Below are 19,749 nucleotides of genomic sequence, written 5' to 3'. Positions count from 1 at the left end.
GCCAATGAGCGGGTTAAATAACCTGAGTCGTCTATACAGCCTAGGGACTGGGAAGAACATTTTAAATCACTGTATTATAAATACGTCCAGTTGCCCATGAGTTGGCCACCCTTTTCTGATGGACAGACTGCAGTTGCCCATTTTGGGAGTCCGCCACTTAGCTTTTCCCTTAAGGTAACTTTAGGTACAATTTCCACCTAAAGGGAGGAGAAGGCCGCAGGGCTAGATAAAATTCCTTCTGATATGTTCCGCTCCAACCTTCTAATTTAAGTGCCATACATTAACATTGTCTCTAACGCAATAGCTACAGGTGTACCTATGCCACCTACGTTAAAAGGTGTGGAAATTGTAATTACTTCCCTAGTTGCCTAATTGACAAATTCTCTAAAGACTAAATTTATAGTTTACTCTAAAAGGAAGAGACTGAGTGGTACTATTGGTTTAGATGGTGCTCCAATAGGGAGGATATCAGAACTTGACTATTTGGCGTTCAGATTGTCAAATAATGTGACTTGGAGACCCCAAATCCAAAAGAGTCATTCACTTATCTATCACAGAGCATCTGCCATTGTGAGGTTTTCCAAAAGAGCTCCTTCTTACCGGATCTCACCGATGAATCAGATCTATAATGCCCAGGGCAAGAGTGTCACTTTGTACGACGCCGATTTGTGGGGTTACTACAACTGTTCACTTCTTGATATAGGTGAAAAAATTCATAAGGGATGTTCCTTGTCTGGGGTGTGGAACTCCACTTCTGCTGCTCAGACTGGACCTTGCGCTTTAGCCTATTACAGAAAAGGCAAGATTTTTGCCTCAAATTTATTGGCTTCAGGTATGATCCACAGAGGCTTTAAAACCATACAGAGAAGCTCTTAGTGAGATCACAGCATTAAAAGATTCATATAAAATCCCCTGACTGGCATACATTAAAAAGACTCTTAATAGTTTGTGGTTAGGTAGCCTATGGAGCTCCCCTCTGCCATCAACAACAATGTCAAACTTTATTACACTCAGTGAGTCCTCCTATTTCACAGGTAGCAGGACCAAAGCCTTTTTTATGCATAAAAATATATTTGAATTTGAGAACATCTTGGAATATATTAACCTGCCTTGGTGCGTTAATTATTCCTCCAGTTCCAGTATTGTGTTCTTCATTGGCCACTTACACATCACTGTGAGCCCTGTTGACTGACCAGTCAAATCTTTTTCTGGTTTTCTGTTCTACAGATGAATCAGAGGAGAATGTTTTATTTTTTTTGTAGAGCATTTTCTAGATTGAGATCTAGGCGGATTGTACCAATGTGTCGGTCTTTATAGCTGATCGATCACATGAATTCACTGAGAATATGCAAAAGTGATGCAAGGTCTTTGTGGTGTTTTGCAGTGGCCAAGTTTATCATGTCTGCATGGTCGACACAATAGAAGACCATAGGTCCTGCTGAGACTCTATTTTCTGTAAAAGCAAAGGTAGATTAGATTTTAACTTCCTATAGGATTGGACTTGAATTTATTACTAGAAGCTTACTGCTGTTTTGAATATTGTCAATATTTTACTGCTACAATTTTGAACTTGATACTACATATTGATGATTTTATCAGTCGTTTTTTTAAATTGAATTGCATGTAATCTAATTTGTTTTAACTTTTATATTTGTTTATTTGTTGATGAATTTTTTAATTTAAACTGACAACAAATTTGATGAGCATTAACATTCACAGTATTGATAATGAGCATCAGAATATCCATGTACATACATGTTTTGTTACCACGGTCTGTGGTGCATGTGCCTTTAAAGTTATGAAAAGCTATTTGCAACCATTTACTTTAATTTAACCCTTTCGCTGCGGCGGGAATTCCGCCGCAGCGCTGGGGGGGGGTTTGGGGGCAGCGCGGTGGCGTGGTGCTCATGACGGAACCGCTCCGTCATGAGCCACGGTTGAGCTGTGCTCATGACGGAGTGGTTCCGTCATGACTCCGCCCACAGCGCTAATCGCCCGCACAGGCGGGGAATTAGCGCCGCGTGGGCGGCGCGGCCGCCAACGGCCGCAGCATGACGGAACCACTCCGTCATGAGCACACGGCGACCGTGGCTCATGACGGAGTGGTTCCGTCATGAGCAGGGGAGGGGTTAATTTCCTCCTCAGCTGTTTTTTCTGGGCTCTCTAGAGCGAATACACATGGTTTCCCCCCAGATGTGCTCCCTGGAAGTACTACCATGTAATCTGCATTTGGGCAATGACCACTGCAATGCACTGTGGAAGGGGGACTCTCCTTACTCCCCTCGGGAGGGGGGGGGGGCTCCCAAGCCTATTTGGAGGTACTGGAGGGGGTCCTGATCCCAATGCATGCCTTTGAAAATATACGCTGGAGATTCAATTCACCTTGCTGAACACCTTATTGACACAAACCTGCATTACCCCTGCTGTTGTTGGTAACTCCTGAATGTGAAGCCGAGTGCAGATTTTTTCCTCCAGGTTAGAAAGAGTGCGGAAAGGCCCCTGGTGAATCTCTGCTGGCCTGCCCTTCTGATGACCTGGAAGTTCAAACCACCCCAAGGATTCCAGAGACCCAAACAGAGCGCCTTGAAGCGTTCTCCGCCCCTCACCAGATACAAGGAAATGCCTGCCCTAAAAACTACTGCTCAAATAAAGGGCGAGATTGAGAGTACACTTTCTCGCTTTATGCCTATTCACCTACGAAATGTTCGTTTTGAAATAATAGATTTATATTCAGCCAACTTAATTTGTGTATATATTTCTGCTTCGAATTTAATATTAATACGTCAATGTCTGATTTCAGGACAATAATCGTTTCTTGTTTTGTTTGTGCTCACTTTAATGAGTATGCATGCTAATTGTAAAATAGTCGTCTAATTAGATGAACATCAACCACATCTGCAAAACTATTCCCCAGATGCTGGAAAGGCGAGCTAAAATAAATACGACAAACGTAAATTCAAAATCATATTCACGTCCCCTGGTTTTGTGAATAATCAAGCTGCTTTGTTTATGACAGTATGAGGAGTAAGTAAACATTGGTCTTGAGATGAGTATTTAAATATTCTTCCGAATTAAGCTGGTCCCAATAAATAATTTATGTTCAATGCGAGACTTATTGATCTGGGTGTACGCTGGTTAACCAAACTTAAATGTTGGCATATATAAGTTCATATACATTACGCATGGCTGCAGTACTCAATAAGTACACTCCAGGTGAACGCACTACTTAATTGAAAAAGAAAAGAAAAAATTCACTCAAAAGCACATTGAAATGTCTGTCTCAAAAGGAAACCTAATTAATAAAAACGGTAAGATTCCACACACGTGATATTAACAGACCTCTGTCGCTCGGATTTTAATCTGTCTTCTAAAAAGTTCACTAGCTCTTCTCAGAACTATGTATACAATTTACAGCTACACCAAAGAAAATCAAAGTTTGTTCGAGCCCTGAATAATGGAACTGCAGACCTTTTCACCGAAGAATAACTGATATTTAACTGTGGCTTTTTATTACACGCCATCGTGCTGAAGTTCGTGCCAGGAGCTCTGTAATTATGCACACGTGCTGAGTATGCATAAGACCTGGCAGAGACCTACCGTCTTTCCAGTGTATTGTGCTGTGTTCTACTTCTGTGGCAGATGCTACACACAGATAGTGCACACACTGGATGCTTGTAGATATGGACACTGCCTTGGTTTGTGCAGTAGCATTGTCAGTGTACCCTGGGCCCAAGTGCAAAGAACGAAAGCGCTCCCCGGCCGCTGTTTGAATTATAAAGTAAAGCAATAATCAGGGTTCAGCGGGCCCTTCACACCCCCGAGCCCCGGTGCCACTGCACCAGCTGCACCAATGGAAGCCACGTCCATGGTTTTGTGTTATTGGGCTGTGTTCTGCTGCCACGTAAAACTCTCTCCCCGTCACCCGGATTCAGTCTGTTGCTAAGTGATTGTTCTGTCTCATGTGTGCATTACACGTCTCTTGGGATTGATGCATGCTGATGAGTGTATTGAAATGGTCCTTTACTGCCAGGGAACCTTTCCATTCACTGGGGTGCCTCCACCATGCTTGGCACACGCTTCACTGACAGAATATCGATGTAAAAAAGCTAGAAGTAAAAAATATAGATGAAAAAATATAGAATGCAAAAATATCAACTAAATGCAGACCCATGAGTAAAAAATGCACATTTAGCCACAAACATTCCATATTTAACAAAAGATTTGAGGTAAAAAAACAAATCTGGGACCACAAGTCGATAGTATAATGATTTATTATTTTGAACCACAGGATCTTCAGAGCACTGTCTAGTGATAAACAGTCAGAAATTATTTATCTGTTGAAATGTGTCTCAGACTTAGATCAAACTACTGAGATCAAAACCAAAAAACACAGCCAATGGGCATTTTCCTATATAAATAGTGAAAGTTTTACATGAAATCGGAATGTGATGATTCAGTCAACATTTTTAAAGGATGGGGTTGTGCAAGCAGTATCATTGAAACCTTTTGGCAACAGCGACAAGAGTATCCACGGTGCTAGGGTTTCTGTTGGTCAGGGATCAGAGCTTGGCCTTCCACTGGTCCCCAGGGCTACGTTTTCTATTGGTTAGGTTTTACGGCTCCTATTGGGTCCTAGAGCTAGAGGTCCTATTGGCCCAGGTTGCCTGATGTTAGAAATGGGGGTCTCTAGTTGGCAATGGTGGGCGCCAATGTCCGAATAGGGACCCTTCTTCCTAAGTCAGGGCAAGTGGGCTATCCCCTTTGACAACCCCTGCTCAACCCTGTGGTAATGTAGCAGTTAGGCCTATCTCAGAGGCAGTGTGTGAAGCAGTTATGACCACGTACAACACGGCAGTAACAACACCACAAAAGGACACAACTCATGTAGGTATAGAAAAAGAATATCTTTATCTAACAGTTTAACTCGAAATTCTCAAAGCGTTTCAACAACTACAATTCACGTCAACCAGTAGGGACTCCAAAAGGCAATACATATTCACCAGAACGTGACACAGACTGAGTTCAAGGCCGGGGCCTACGCGACCCGTTGCGCACCAGATACCTGTCGGTGAAAGGGAACACAGCATGCAGCTTCTCGAAGAAGCAGAGACGATGACAGGCGGACTCCCATCGACCACAAGTCCGGGCTGCAGAGGTCCGTAGCGTGCACCCACAATGATTCGGGCACTGGGGGACAGGCGGGCTCTCAGCAGCTGCAGTACGTGGCTGTGATGGCCCAGGCTGGTGGTGGCGATGACTCTCATAGTGCGGCTCCGTGGTGGCTCACAGCGGCAGCCGCTCTCTCTTAGCTGCGACGGCCCACGAGATGATAGCAAAAATCATCAACAAGGGTGAACAAGGTGCGGGCACAAAGCGGCGGCAGCTCTCTCTAAGCTGCGGCAGCCCACGAGATGATAGCAAAAATCATCAACAAGGGTGAACAAGGTGTGGGCACACAGCGGCGGCAGCTCTCTCTAAGCTGCGGCAGCCCACGAGAAGATAGCAACAATCCTCGACAAGGGTGAACAAGGTGCGGGCACACAGCGGAAGCAGCTCTCTCCTAGCTGCGGAGGCCCACAGGACAAATCCCAATGATGCAAAGTTGACAAAGGTGCGGGCACTGAGCGCCCACAGCTCTCTCTTAGCTGCGGCGGCCCACAGAACAAATCACGGTGATGCAAAAGTTGACAAGGGTGCGGGCACTCAGCAGCAAGCAGCTCTCTCTTAGCTGCGGCGGCCCACAGGACAAATCATGATGGTGCAAAGTGGCAAAGGGGGCGGGCACTCAGCGGCAGCAGCTCTCGCTTAGCTGCGGCAGCCCACAGGATGAATCACGATGATGCCCAGTGGCAAAGGGTGTGGGCACTCAGTGGTAGCAGCTCTCTCTTTAGCTGCGACAGCCCACAGGACGAACCACGATGATGCAAACGTTGGCAAGGGTGCCGGAACTCAGCGGCGGCAGCTCTCTCTTAGTTGTGGCGGCCCACACGGATCCAGTGAAAGATTCAAGGGTTCAGATTCAGGCAGGCTCTCAGTGGCAGCAGCTCTCTCTTAGCTGCAGCGGCCCACACGGATCCAGCGAAAGGTTCAAGGGTTCAGATACAAGTGGGCTCTCAGCTGCGGCAGCTCTCTCTTAGCTGCAGCGGCCCACATTGATCCAGCGAAAGGTTCAAGGATTCAGATTCCGGCGGGCTCTCAGCGGCGGCAGCTCTCACTTAGCTGCAGCGGCCCACACAGGTTCAGCGAAAGTTGCAAAGGTGCCCAGTCCGCCGTCCTCACAGTAGAACTAGAGGCTCCGGATTACTTGACGGAGGTCTCACCTGCAAGCAAAATCCCTCGCACAGGAATTCCTACGGCTGACGGGGTGAAGTCTAATGTCCCTGAGACTTCTGCAGGAGGTGCTCTCGATTCAGGCCCTTGGGTAGTTTCTTCAGCAAGCTTGGTGGAAGTTTCAAAGTCCTTTCCTCTGTTCACTCGAACAGAGTTTCATCTTGACATCCAGAAGGACACCCGTTCCAGCGCAGCATTTTATAACTAAAAAGTCTTTGTTCTCCAAGGTCACAAATCACTGACTCCAGTCAGAACCAGTTCAGTGGGGTCGAGGAGCACTTGGTTTACGAGGTGACATCCTGCCCTTTCAGAATGAGGGGGTCTGCTATCAGACGCCCAGTGGGAGGTGGAGCCATCATTCACTTTGCCAGGCACGGCCCTGCTCGGATCTAAGAGTCACCCCTCCCCAGGCTCTGAATACCGATCTCTCTCTCTCCAGCCAGGTCTGACCCAGCTGGCCCTGCTGCTCCAAAACCAGACGGCCAATACACATACTCTACAGTAAAGCTTAGGCTAGAAACTACCGTGTTTTCAGAAGAGGCATTTCTAAACATAGGATATATAAACGGTCCTTACTAAAAGGTGTCTCCCAATGTCTTACTTCCTCATCTTCCCATACACAAATAACAAATCTTGACCTATAGTACCCACATATCCACAAACAGCACAAGTCAAAAGACGAACAACAATACAAAAGCACACCCTTCCTTCCATAAAGGAAAATTATAAAATCTAAATTGTTTGATTATGAATGCCCGTTCAATGAGAAAAAATAAATACAGCATTTTTGACCACTGACAGATACAGAACCTGAAATACTATTCATCACTGAATCCTAATTGGCAAAATACATGGGCCCAGTACTGCATGAAGCTATTCCCCCAGATGTCAAGCAATTACACATAAATGTGGAGGACAAAAACGAGGCAAACTAGCCACTATTATTTAAGAAAGCCCTTCTTGCAAGATGCCAACTAAGCCCCAATTTCACCTGCCTCTTTCTCTACAGACCTACACCCAAAAATGGAGCTTTTACTGATCTAATTACAAACCTGTCCAATATATCTGTACTTGGTGACCTAAGCATCTGGTTTGATTAACCAAATATGCCTAAACTTAATGCTATCATATCCTCCCTAAATGCACATACCGTACAACAAATGGCCTCTGGAGCCACCCACATAGAAGCTCATACATTGATAATTTTCTCAATCTTGATTTAACCACTCTTCAACAAATTCCACCTGTTAGATGATCATACCATCATCACCTTCCCATTCACGATTTCAAATAAACTTTGAACTAAAGGTCATCAACCCACTATGATCTATAGACAGTGGTTCAAGCGAAATGTGCAAGAGTGGTAGTCACACCTTACAATAAATACTCAATTGGAAAAAATAAATTCAGTGGAAAAATTCTATGAATGAATGTCCTGAGCCTTCGATATGATAATGGCAAACAAATTAAAGGACAACTCGCAATTACTATGATTCTTAATGCCATTAAATCAGGATCAATGTTACACCCTTTTCCTCGTTACCTTTTGGGCAAACCTGGTACACAATTTCTGGAAATATTAACATAACTTTTGAAGACCTCACTTTTGGAAGGTGGAGTTCCCAAGGCGTGGAAACATGCAATGGTAATGCCTTTGCTGAAAAAAACGAATCTCCAATTACAGGCAATTTTCGCTCTTGCGTGCATTGGCCAAAATTTTGGAAAAACACAAACACACAACTCACTGCGTTTATTGAATCAAATGATCTTCTCTACTCCTCCCAATCATTTTTCAAAGCCGGCTACTGCATAGAGTCAGCCCTACTGGGCATCACTGAACATATAAGGCTCCAGTTAGATAAAGGCAGTACTGCTGCTCTGATTCTTATAGATTTGAGTGCCATATTTTACACTGCAAATTATGACACACTCCTCCAAAGCTAGAGGAGATGGGTGTACATGGCTAAGCCTTAACCTGACTAAGTTAATTCATGCAGGACCGCTCCTTTCCGGTTAATTCTCAACAGAGTTGTTGAAAGTCTTACCCGCTATCATCGGGCGTACCCCAGGGCTCTACTATTAATCCGACCCTGTTTAATATCTATGTACGGCCACTTGGGGATATTGTGGATAGCTGTTGTCTCACTCTCTTTTCATATGCTGATGGCACCCAGATTGCTGATGCTTTAAACATCTGCCTAAGGAAATTGATGGCTTGGATGAACTCTAACTCCCACAAATTGAATAGGGATCAGACTGAGGTTCTATTAGTGGACAACCAACCTCATCTGTGGGGGTCCCATTCATGGCCTGAGGTTCTTGGTGCATCTCCAATTCTGGCACCCATTGTTAAGAATCTGGGTTTTTGGCATGACAACAAGCTCTCAATGAACCATCAGATCCCCAAGGTTGCATCCACCTACTTTGAAGTTATAAAATGGTTAAGGAAAATACTTGCTTAACTATTTGTTGATATATGGAATGTTTTCTTCTTTTCATATATTTATTTACACTACTGAGGTGGCGTAGTATTTGTCCATTGCAGCACACGTTACTATTGCAGCATATGTACTCGCCATAGATTTTGAGGGGTTGTGCTAGCAGTCTGTTATTACCACTGACATCGCTTATCTTTGATTTATGCCCAAGGTAGGGTGGAGAGTAAACCCATTCTCCTTCTATTAGAAGTTTATAGACTTAAGTGTTTGCCAGCCTGAACATATGGTGCAGCCATATGGGGATAGCGGGACTGCTCTAGGCTCCAACAGGAGAAGAATCATTTTTGCCAAAGATTACAAGGACTTAGCCCTGCCAGCTCACAATTCTTTTTTCATGAAGAACTGGCCTTAGCATTTGTTGAAGATCAACTTAAAGTTGCTCCTTCCTCTGGTGGCTGGCAGTCTGGAGCAACCCACACACATTTCTCAACTGAGAAGTGATCCTAGATTGCTTAAAATATGATAAGGGGTTAAAGATCCCATGGCTGGGTTGTATAGAGCGAACCACTGAAGCCCTGGGTAGGCCTGTTTTCCCTCCCCATGGGTTGGGCCAGGACGAGAGGGGTAAGAAAAAGGCATTATATATGAGCTCTGCTTCAGATGCGAGGGAACTCAGTGTTTTGGCCAGACAGACGATGAGAGGATACTTAGGTATTAAAGTCTGTGATGGCCCGAGCCGTACCTTTCCCTGGTTAGAAATGTTTGGGAGCGTTCTTTGCTAACCAAGTTTCCGGTAAGCTCAATTCGAAGTTATCTTTGCTTCCTCACAGGCCAGTATGATCCCAAAGGTATCTTAGTATGCCCCTGTAACAACTCCTCTCTGCAGACACTAGAACACTTTACTTTTTCTGTCATTATTATGATCCTTTCAGGCACCGCTGTTTATTACCTATTCTTAAAGCTTATGGGTTTCTGCAACACAGATCGGATTTTATTTCCTTTTCATGTTCTCTGAGCTACGCCTTGGGAGGATCTTTAAAAGGAGCCCTGTGTTGGCATAATTCCATGGATTTCTAGGTGTTTTATGTCTATATTATCTCATTTTGTATTTATGGTTGTTATGGGGCTTTAAGATGTGCTGTTTTAATATTGGATTTTATATGGATGTTATTATGAACCTATGCATGTTTTTTATGGCCTGATTATGGCTGAATAAAGATTATTTGACTTGAGGGCGGAGGCCCTTTATGAATTATGCCTTCAGTCTTTCTCGCCAAATTCTCAATTTTTTATAAATACTCAAGTGGACAGGTGTCCCAATCTACCTTCCAAACAATTAAATACTTAGAAGCATCCTTTCACATCTTAGATTTCCTTAAAAGATACAAGCAACAACAGCATTCACTCTTTCAAAACTTGACTATGATAATGGACAATAAAACAGCAATCAACTCTCAAACAGAAGTCTGCAAAAAATCCAAAACTGAGCAGCAAGACTACATATAAATGTAAATATAATATACAAATCCACATTCCTCTGGTCCTGAAGGCTCTACACTGGATCCTAACCGTAAGAAGATCCTCTTTCAAACTAATTTGCATCACTCACAGAGCTATTAATTGCAAATAACCAAAATCTTCTAACCCCAGAAACCTATGTTGCACATTGGCACCAAACGTAATAATCCCTGCTTATAGGAAGAAAAACATTGGTGCTAATACTTCCTCTGTGCAAGTGGCAAACATTGGAATTCTCTATCTGCAAAGATCAGAGCTACTGAGAACCACTCAGAGTTCAGAAGGGTGGTTATTTCCAATGTGCTCCAACAAAGAATAAATCATGTATTCACATTTCCTGGCTACATACGATTCTCTAAGATCAAGGAATGGCTAAGCCAGCAGCATCCTTTTAACCCCTTCCCCACTCATGACGGAACCACTCCGTCATGAGCCACGGTCGCCGTGTGCTCATGACGGAGTGGTTCCGTCATGCTGCGGCCGTTGGCGGCCGCGCCGCCCACGCGGCGCTAATTCCCCGCCTGTGCGGGCGATTAGCGCAGTGGGCGGAGTCATGACGGAACCACTCCATCATGAGCACAGCTCAACCGCGGCTCATGACGGAGTGGTTCTGTCATGAGCAACGCGCCACCGCGCTGCCCCCAAACCCCCCCCAGCGCTGCGGCGGAATTCCCGCCGCAGCGAAAGGGTTAAGAAACAACCCCTAATATCAGGGAGAATCACATCCCCCTAGAAACGCAACACCCATACATCTGTCTCACATGCAACGGTATGATCAATACAAACACAATTGATTATCCACTCCCCAAAATCTCAAATGATTTACCTGACAAATCACTATCCAGATCAACCACATAAGTCAGTACCTCATATTATCCAAAATTTACAAATTCAAACAGTTTCAATAATATTCACTATATGTGTAAAAAGAGCAGACAGTATCCACACCATCAAAAGCAAAACAGAACACCCTAAGATGAACAAATTATATCTTCTATCCACAGGTATTAAACTTTGAACTTTTCTTTCTGCTCTTCACACTTCCTTAGTGTTAGACCTGCCATCCTTAGGGTGGTCTTTCCTCTCGGGCCGCTCAAACCAGTCATGTGCACCTTCCCCGTTCTAAATGAAGGCTGCATACAGCCTGCATGGAGAACAATCCCAGGCCCCCATTCCCTGGTTGAGAGTCGAACCGGGACACTCAAAACTAATCACAACGCTGCATTGCAGTGTTGTGATTGGTCAGGGGAGCCTGTGTGTCTACCAATCACAACGCTGCATTGCAGCGTTGTGATTGGTCAGTGGGACCTGGCTGTTCTTCCGTCCAAGACGGAGAAGAGCAGGAGCGGAGACGCGGGACCCAACGCAAAGGTAAGGTTTTTATTATGTTTTTTTAAAATATGCACGACCCCCCATGCGACTCTCCCCTGTGACCCACCACCCACGAGCCATGCCACCCAGGAGCCATGCCGGTCGTCACTGGTCATAGATAGAAAGCTTTTGTCTATTGTTTGAGGAGTTTACCACTTTACATGATGTATATTGGGGAATGAGTAGAAGGTCAATGCTAATCACAAGCTGTTGATAGAGAAACCTACCACAAAGGCAGCCGGAGCCGGCACCGGTAAGCTCCGTGGGCGGTGAGGTGGGGCAGGGCGTGGCAGGGGGGAAGCCGACAGACAAAGGAATAGGTATTATATATTTATTTAATTATACCTATTCCATTGTCTGTCGACTCCCCCTCCCACTCTGCCCTGCCCCGCCCCACCACCCCACCACCCTACCATACTTACCTGTGCCAGCCACCGCTGCACAAAGGGCACTCCGTGCATCATAAAGTGGCGGTATTCTATGCACAATGTTGTGGAAAAAGGTGAAATATACTATTTGAAAAAGGAATGTGAACACTGATGTTTTGTTGATAATGATCACAGACGGGTATAAGTAATCTGAATGAGACCATCATGGCATACTAGGAGAATGAGTTCTGTGTGGGTAAAAGGAGGCTCAGTCATACTTAGTGGGTTCAATGTATGAGAGAGGATGGGCTACTGTCTAATTTGGTAAATGCAGTAAGGAACAGTGGTAAAGAATACATAAGATGCATTTAATTGTTGAACCTTATAAGAATGTTGTGTTGCAATTATCATGTGAAGAATCTTGCCGCTACTTCCTAAGATTATGCCGGAGAGTGTTTTGTGCTTGGAACATGTGGGTCATACTGCTATGAATTCTACTCCTATGACGAACATTAAGTTGGATTTTTTGTGTTAGTAGATTGAGTTGTTGAGTATTAAGTGAAAGAATGCTTGTAGTAAGTGATTAGAAATCACATTTTAAAAAAGCTCCTTGTCCTCTGAAACTTGGGGAAATGCAGGAAGACCAGTGGTCTAAGCTGGTATTGGAAATTTGAGCTCAAGTTGATCTTTCATATTGCATTTGCAAACAAATTGATATCATTTTTGAAAAAATTAGTATCATCATCCCATAAATATCATTCCATAACAGTATCACAAGAGATGGAAGAATCTCTAGGAGATGGTAGTGTGAAATATATGAATCTGCTTTTAGATCACCTAGGCCTCCAAGGTGAAGATTAGGATTTTACCACCAATGTGATCCCACCTCGGGAGTCTGAAAGCATGACTAGATGCCATGGAAAAAAATAGATTTAAAATCTTTATTGCCATTAGGCAGCACCTGTATCCCATGGGTTTTCTGCCCCCGCCACCACGAAGGTCACAACCTTTCACTAGACATCAGGGAAATTGAAAAAATATATGAATGAGAAGAGGCCAGTCACTTCTAGAATTGGGCCACACTCATTCATCTTCTGGGCAGTAAAGACCTTGCTACCTCTTCACCCCCTTCCTCCTGTATGGCAAATCAGGGCTTTTACACCAGACTGCTCTCAGAGGCAGCAAGACCAACTAGTTACCAAGGAAGCTGTAGTGGAGGTCCAGCCCCTCTGGCATCAGGTAGCATGCCTATCTCCTTTGCCAATTTCCCACCCACCCCATTAGTGGACAGATTGTAGAAGGCACCAGGGACAATATTATGTAAAACTGAGAGTGGGTAACCAACCTCCATGGCACAAGAAGGGCCTTCCTCAGGTCCCACACGACCATCTGTTTTCTCCCTCAGGAAGCAGACCAGGAGTGTTATACCTGGGTCTGCCCCTCTCAGGGGACCTGAAATGCCCCATGAACAACAGAGTTCCTTTTTCCTCATGCAAAACATAAAACCTGAATGGATTGCCTCTCTTCCTGGTATCAAGTGGGCCTCTATCTGTACTCTCTACCCCTCTCCCCCACATTCTGCAAGTCAGCTTACCTTGGAAGAGCATATTACGTGTGTTAAACATAGTCTGCATCTTAGGGGAGCTGATGCCCACTAAGGACAAGGAATTTTATTTTCTGTAAATGTGACATTTATAGGAACTGCCTCCATGGTTTAAAGCTGTATCCCCTACCACCAAGCTATCTGCATAACACACTGTCAAAATGAGGCCACGTGTGTGGTGTTCTGTCCTGCATGGGAATGTATTTGGGGCCAACATATATCTGCAAGGAGGAGAAAGTTGGTTTCTGTTCGTGCTCCTGTATGGTAATCCAAATAAGGCATTATCCATTGCCTGCTGCTGGGGGCCCTTGCCTGGTTGTGTCCTTTGTCTACAAATTTGAGGTAGCAATACACCTTTAAATAAAAAGAAGACCGCGCAAGATTTCGCAATCTCAGTGACCAGTTTGTTCCTGAGCCATATAAGGGTCTTGGTCCATGTCATAGGCCCCGATCAAGCCAGGAAAAGGTTCCCTTTGACTGCTGTTGGGGTAGAAAAATACAGCAACTATCAGGTTTCAATGGGCCCCAGTGCCACTGTGCCTGCTGCACCAATGGTAGCTACCCCCCTGCCCACAGGTTTGCAGCACACCGAGTGAAACCTACCATCACCATATTCATTTTAAATATAAAAACCTTGAAGAATGTACACAGTTGTGACTTGTACGCGTTGCACTTAATCTCCTCACCTTTGATGCACTGTGAACTTCCAATATTGAGTAAAAGTGTTTATTCCACACACTTTTGTGGCGAGGCACTCTTAGATTCCTGGTCAATGGTAGCAATCCTACCATTCAGTGTCCCTACACTTCTACTGATAAAACAAGTATCTCGTGTGTGAGCAGACCTATCGTGCACTAAAGTAAGGGTCAAAAATGCAGGTATGTGGCATCAGACTGGCTACTGCGAAGGGGGTTGAAGCAGAGACAATAGTCTCCTCCTACTGATGTTCCTTCGCTGTTTTGATTCCTAATTATCTTGAGAAATGTAGTTTGACGGGTCCTTGCTGCCCTAGGACCGAAGACAACTGCATGGTACTCGTCTCTGTGTCTCTCGTAAAAACAATACTTCCTTTCAAATTAATTATCAAATTCAGTTTTTGATATAAGTGTTCTTCCCAGTACATTGATGTACCCCAAGTGTGTTTGGCTGCCGCTGTAATTAATATGAGAAGCACAAGCAGGTTGATTGAGTATGAAAATATTTCAAATAAAGCAGATGTCTGCTCAGCACCAGCCTTGTGTGCAGTGTTTACCTTTGAGTCAGCTGGGGCCTGATGCTAATTACAATATTTATAGTGTACATGTTTTTTTAACGAACAAAACAGCTGAATAAATATGGATAACTCTTCTCACTGTAAGCATAATCTTGTGCAAGGTTCATGTAGCAAACAAATCGCTCATCCATCAGTAATGCGGAAGATTGTACCAAAAGCCATTTTCCATTCAGATCATCCTCCTGGGTTACGGTCGAATATAAATATAAAGCTGGTCATGCATGTATGAGGGTTGAAACTTCGATAAAAAAAAGTATACCGTTTTTTTGGTAAAAATGTTCAAGGACAGGCTTACAAATCACAAACATAAATATAGTGAAATGTGATTTTATTTTTTGTTTTGTGATCCCTGCATACAATATTGTTAGCATCAGGAGCTCTGCAAGCATCTCTCTTGTATTCTATTAAATTGCTAATGAGTCTTTTTCTCAGCAAGGGTCATAGGGCCTGGTTGTTGCCTCACAGTGGTTTACACTACGATTGAACTTTGCCCACAACGCTCAGATTCCATGCACCTACCTTGGCTCGACAAACCCCTCCAGACACAGCTTTCACCTCAGTTTACATCCAAAGGAATTCAAACACACAACCGAAGCCTGTATAAGGGTGATTATGAGTTATTGCCTCGGCAAGACTATCACTGTCTTCTTCAAATGCAAACCCACTCAAAAATTCAAGCTAGGCACTGAGAGCAGGAACGCCATGTCTTAAAATATGTGAAATGTTAGTACAAGTGCCCTGAAAAATGGCTGTGCAAGCACAGGGGCGCAAATAGAACTGAGCTACCGGGGAAAGTGGGGGGGGGGGGTTCTAACACTCCCAGCAATGGGGCAGGACAAGCATTTCCAGAAATTGAGTCAGAGCAAACCTTATAGCCATTATATAAGGAAAAGGAAGTGACAATTTGTGCAATTTAAACATATTGGACAAACCTGATATTAGAACAAACATACGTTTTGTAGTTTTGACACTGTTCCTAGGCTTCATCTCATTGCTATTTCAGAAACATGCTCCTTGTTGACTTGCAGTACAGTTTTACTTTACTCAATGATATGTTGTAAAATATTCATGGGAAAGGCTGTCTTTATCTACCGGTCTCAAAGTATTAGGCTTGGTACCAGTGCATATTTTGAGCCAGTATTTACAGGTGGAGCTCACTGGCACCCATTTTCAGGGTCCCACACATATTTGTCCTCATCAGACTATCTTACAGAACAAGAGAGAGAAAAACACAAAAGGGAGACAGGAGGAAGAGAAAGATGGCAATATTGTAACAAAGGAAGAAAGCAAAAATGAAAAATAACCTGCAAGAGACAGATACAAATTAGTGGCAGACACCGAAGCAACGGGAGGAGAACACTACTTTTCTCTCACCGATGACTCAGATTCCTCCAAGAAAGGGAGTTTCTCGTTGCGTAACGAGGACACTACAGATTCAAACAGCACCTTTGATGATTTGCAGCTCACCCAAAGGAAGAAATCCTCAAGGAAAAAGACCAAGACCAGGAGAAGGAGAAACAGCAGGTCTGGCAGCTACAGCCAAATGAAATGGGACTATTCTAACTCTCAATTATCATTCTAAGAAACAGGCGAAGCAGGTGGAGCAGCTTCGGGAATGCCCAATTAAAGCCAGGAGCCATCACTCTCCAAAATATTTTCCTCATTAAAACGAATGCAGGAAGAGAACCGGAGTGAGAGTCGCCGTGCCAGGCTTGCATCTAAAAAGTTGCAAGGGGGGATGCGCAAAATACACAAGACCTGTAGAGAGATCGTTGAACGACTAACGATGATGGAAGGACGGGCCAAATCACTGGAGGCACAACTGGAAACCATGAAAGCAGAAAATGTATCTCAGGGAGCAGCATTAGTGGACTCAATGTCCAAGCTAGAGGACCAGGAAAACCATCAAAGACGGAATAATTTGCCCTTTTTGGGGATCCCGGAGGGGTTGGAGGGAAATGACACTAGCGAATATACGGTGAAGCTGCTAAGAGGTGCCTTTCCATATCAAGCCAAATGGGACAGGGATATGGAGATCCAAAGAGCCCATAGATTTCCCCTTATGGCAAGAAAGCACCCACAAAGAGATTGGGAAAGGCCGAGAGCGATGCTAGTTTACTTTGGCAATTTTCCGCTAAGGCAATTAATCTACGACAAAGCTCGCCCAAATTCGCAGAAAACATTTGAAAATGTAACTTTCTTTGTCAGACCAGACTTTGCACACGCTACGGTGGAGCGGAGGGGGCGTCTCCGACAACTCATCAACCTGTTCCAAAGGATTGGGCCGAAGCTTATCTCCAGAATCCTGCCAGATTGAAGACTATGTTTAAGGGTCATGTCCGCAGTTTTACTTCCGAGATCCAGGTCCAGAATACTTGTCTAGTATTAATCAAGGGATCATTTCTAACAAGGGATAAAGGGTACTCAGGATGGTTCAGTCCCACTGGACAGGGCATGGCATGGTGAAGCACAGAGGCACTAACCACTATATTTAACTTGTTAGATTTTCCTTGTTTTTTCAGGACTTGTTTATGGATTTGTTGTGTGTTTTATTTTCTCTCCTTAAAAAGCATGGGATTCTTCTTGGTTTTTTGGCATGGATCAAGTGTGGGGAGGCGTGGCACAGTAGGGGATTAAGCACACGTCATCGCTCAGGCCGTGCTTGATTAATCATGTTTTGGGTGGAGAAGGGGGAGGGTGGGGAGGGGGAGGGTGGAGGGGATCGGGAGGGGGACCCGTACAGAAGGGTGTGAGGGTGAAGCAGGCTGGAAACTAGGGTTTATTTGAAATAGGGAAGTGTATAAACTCATATCTTGTCAAAGTAGCAAAGGGGGGTCAAGATCATGGTAATCTATGGCTAATTTAGCAAGAAGGCCTGATACATTACAAACTGCCACTCTTAACATATGTGGGTTAAAGGATTCAAAGAAAAGGCAAAAGGTGGCACAAGGTTTGAGGGTGTTGCAGGTGGACATCATATGTCTGCAAGAAACTCACATAGAAGAAACGAAAAGTTTTTTTTTTAAGGAAGATGGGTTTTAGATTTATTGCAGGAACTACCCAAGCTCCCCGTACCTGGGGAGTTGCCATTTTAGCTCCAAACAACAAACTACAGTTTGGGCAGTCGCGTAATGATTCTATGGGGAGGGGGGAGATCACTAGATGCAATCTTATGGGGAATTGGTCTTTTGAGCTCTGCTCAATTTATGGATCAGTACTGGATGATCCAGGAGTATTTAATTGGTTATGTAATGAGCTTCTGCACTGGCCAGTGCCCATTATTATTTGTGGCGATTTTAACATTAACTTACCAAATAACTGGGAATTACATCCAAAGTATAGGGGGAGGAAACTCAAAGTACTTCAAGCTCTATATAACATGTGCGACACACATGGGTTGCTGTATGTCTGGGCTAACGTAAGGGCATCTGAACATGGCTTAACATATTTCTCTGCCCTGTACTCGAAAAATTGTAGATTAGATTATTTTTGTATCAGCTACTATACAACAAGATTATAGAATTAACAGATTCCCCAGGTTTCTATCAGACCACAATCCATTGGTGTTAGAGATAGCTGTGATGGGAATTACATCAAAAATCTATGCCTGGACTTTTGAAAGAGCTCTGTTGCAGGATCAGGGAGATAGAGAACATATGAGGACATAGATACCCGATTTCCTTAATCAAAATGTAGGGACTGCTCCTCTGACAGTGGTATGGAACTGTTTTAAAGCAGCGGTCGGGGGGGAGACAACACAATTCTCTTTGCGAAAAGGGAAAGATGAGAGACATAAGATACAAGAGTTATATTTGAGATTAGCACAGGCTGAGGAAAAGCTCATTACAGCCGTGCAGCACGCAAACGACATCAAAGCTGTCCAAGATGAGATAGCATTAGCCAAAGCTTTGAGTTTAGTGATAAAATAGGGCATCAACTTGCAGTTCGCACAAGACAGGAATGTGTACGTAATACGATTACGCATATTAGAGATCCTGTTTGGGGTACATTACATGATACTAATAAGATACGAGAGGCCTTTCAGAAGTTCTATCAATTCTTGTATCAGGAAAGAATCGACAGTACGGAATCCCAAAAGCGACAGGCAGTGGAGCAGGATATAAGTACTGTCCCAGAAGACTCGCTGACAAAGGAGTTGCAGGAACAGTTAGAAGATCCCCTGGTTTGTGATGAGGTGTCTTCAGCACTATTGAGTTTGTATGACGGAAAAGCCGCAGGGCCAGATCTGATTCCTTCCGAATTTTATAAAATCTTTTTTGATCAAGTCAAGGAGGTGATGATGAATCTTTATAGATAAACTTTCCTGGAAGCTTCCCTGCCAAAATAATGGGCAGAGGCAAAAATTGTGGTATTCCCCAAAAAAGATAAGCCAATAGAAGAATTAGGCTCCTGTCGTCCTAGTACACTAATGAATTCTGACACCAAAATATACTTGAAGACATTAGCAGCCCGATTAGCTTCAATAATTGAGGGAATGGTGGCTCACTGGCAGCATGGATTTATCCGGGGGAGGAGTAATATAGATCACATTCAAAGGATAATCACAATGTTTGAGGCAAGGCAGGTGTCAGGGGACACTATGGCGGCGATCCTGCTGGATGAAGCTTTTGATACAGTCTCCTGGCACTTTCTTTGGGCAGTGTTGGCTAGAAAGGGGATTGGCCCTAATTTTATTGGGGCCATTAAGGCCCTTTACGAAAATCCTACTGCCAAAGTGTGTATAAACGATGAACTATCAAAGAGTCTGATGATTACAAGGGGAACCCGCCAGGAATGTCCGTACTCCACTTTGCTTTTTGCACTCTACATAGACCCACTTTTAATCAG

This window comes from Triturus cristatus, chromosome 10, assembly GCF_964204655.1.
Source record: "Triturus cristatus chromosome 10, aTriCri1.1, whole genome shotgun sequence".
Taxonomy (NCBI): domain Eukaryota; kingdom Metazoa; phylum Chordata; class Amphibia; order Caudata; family Salamandridae; genus Triturus; species Triturus cristatus.
The sequence above is the reverse complement of the archived record's forward strand: the minus strand, read 5'-3'. Positions refer to the sequence as shown.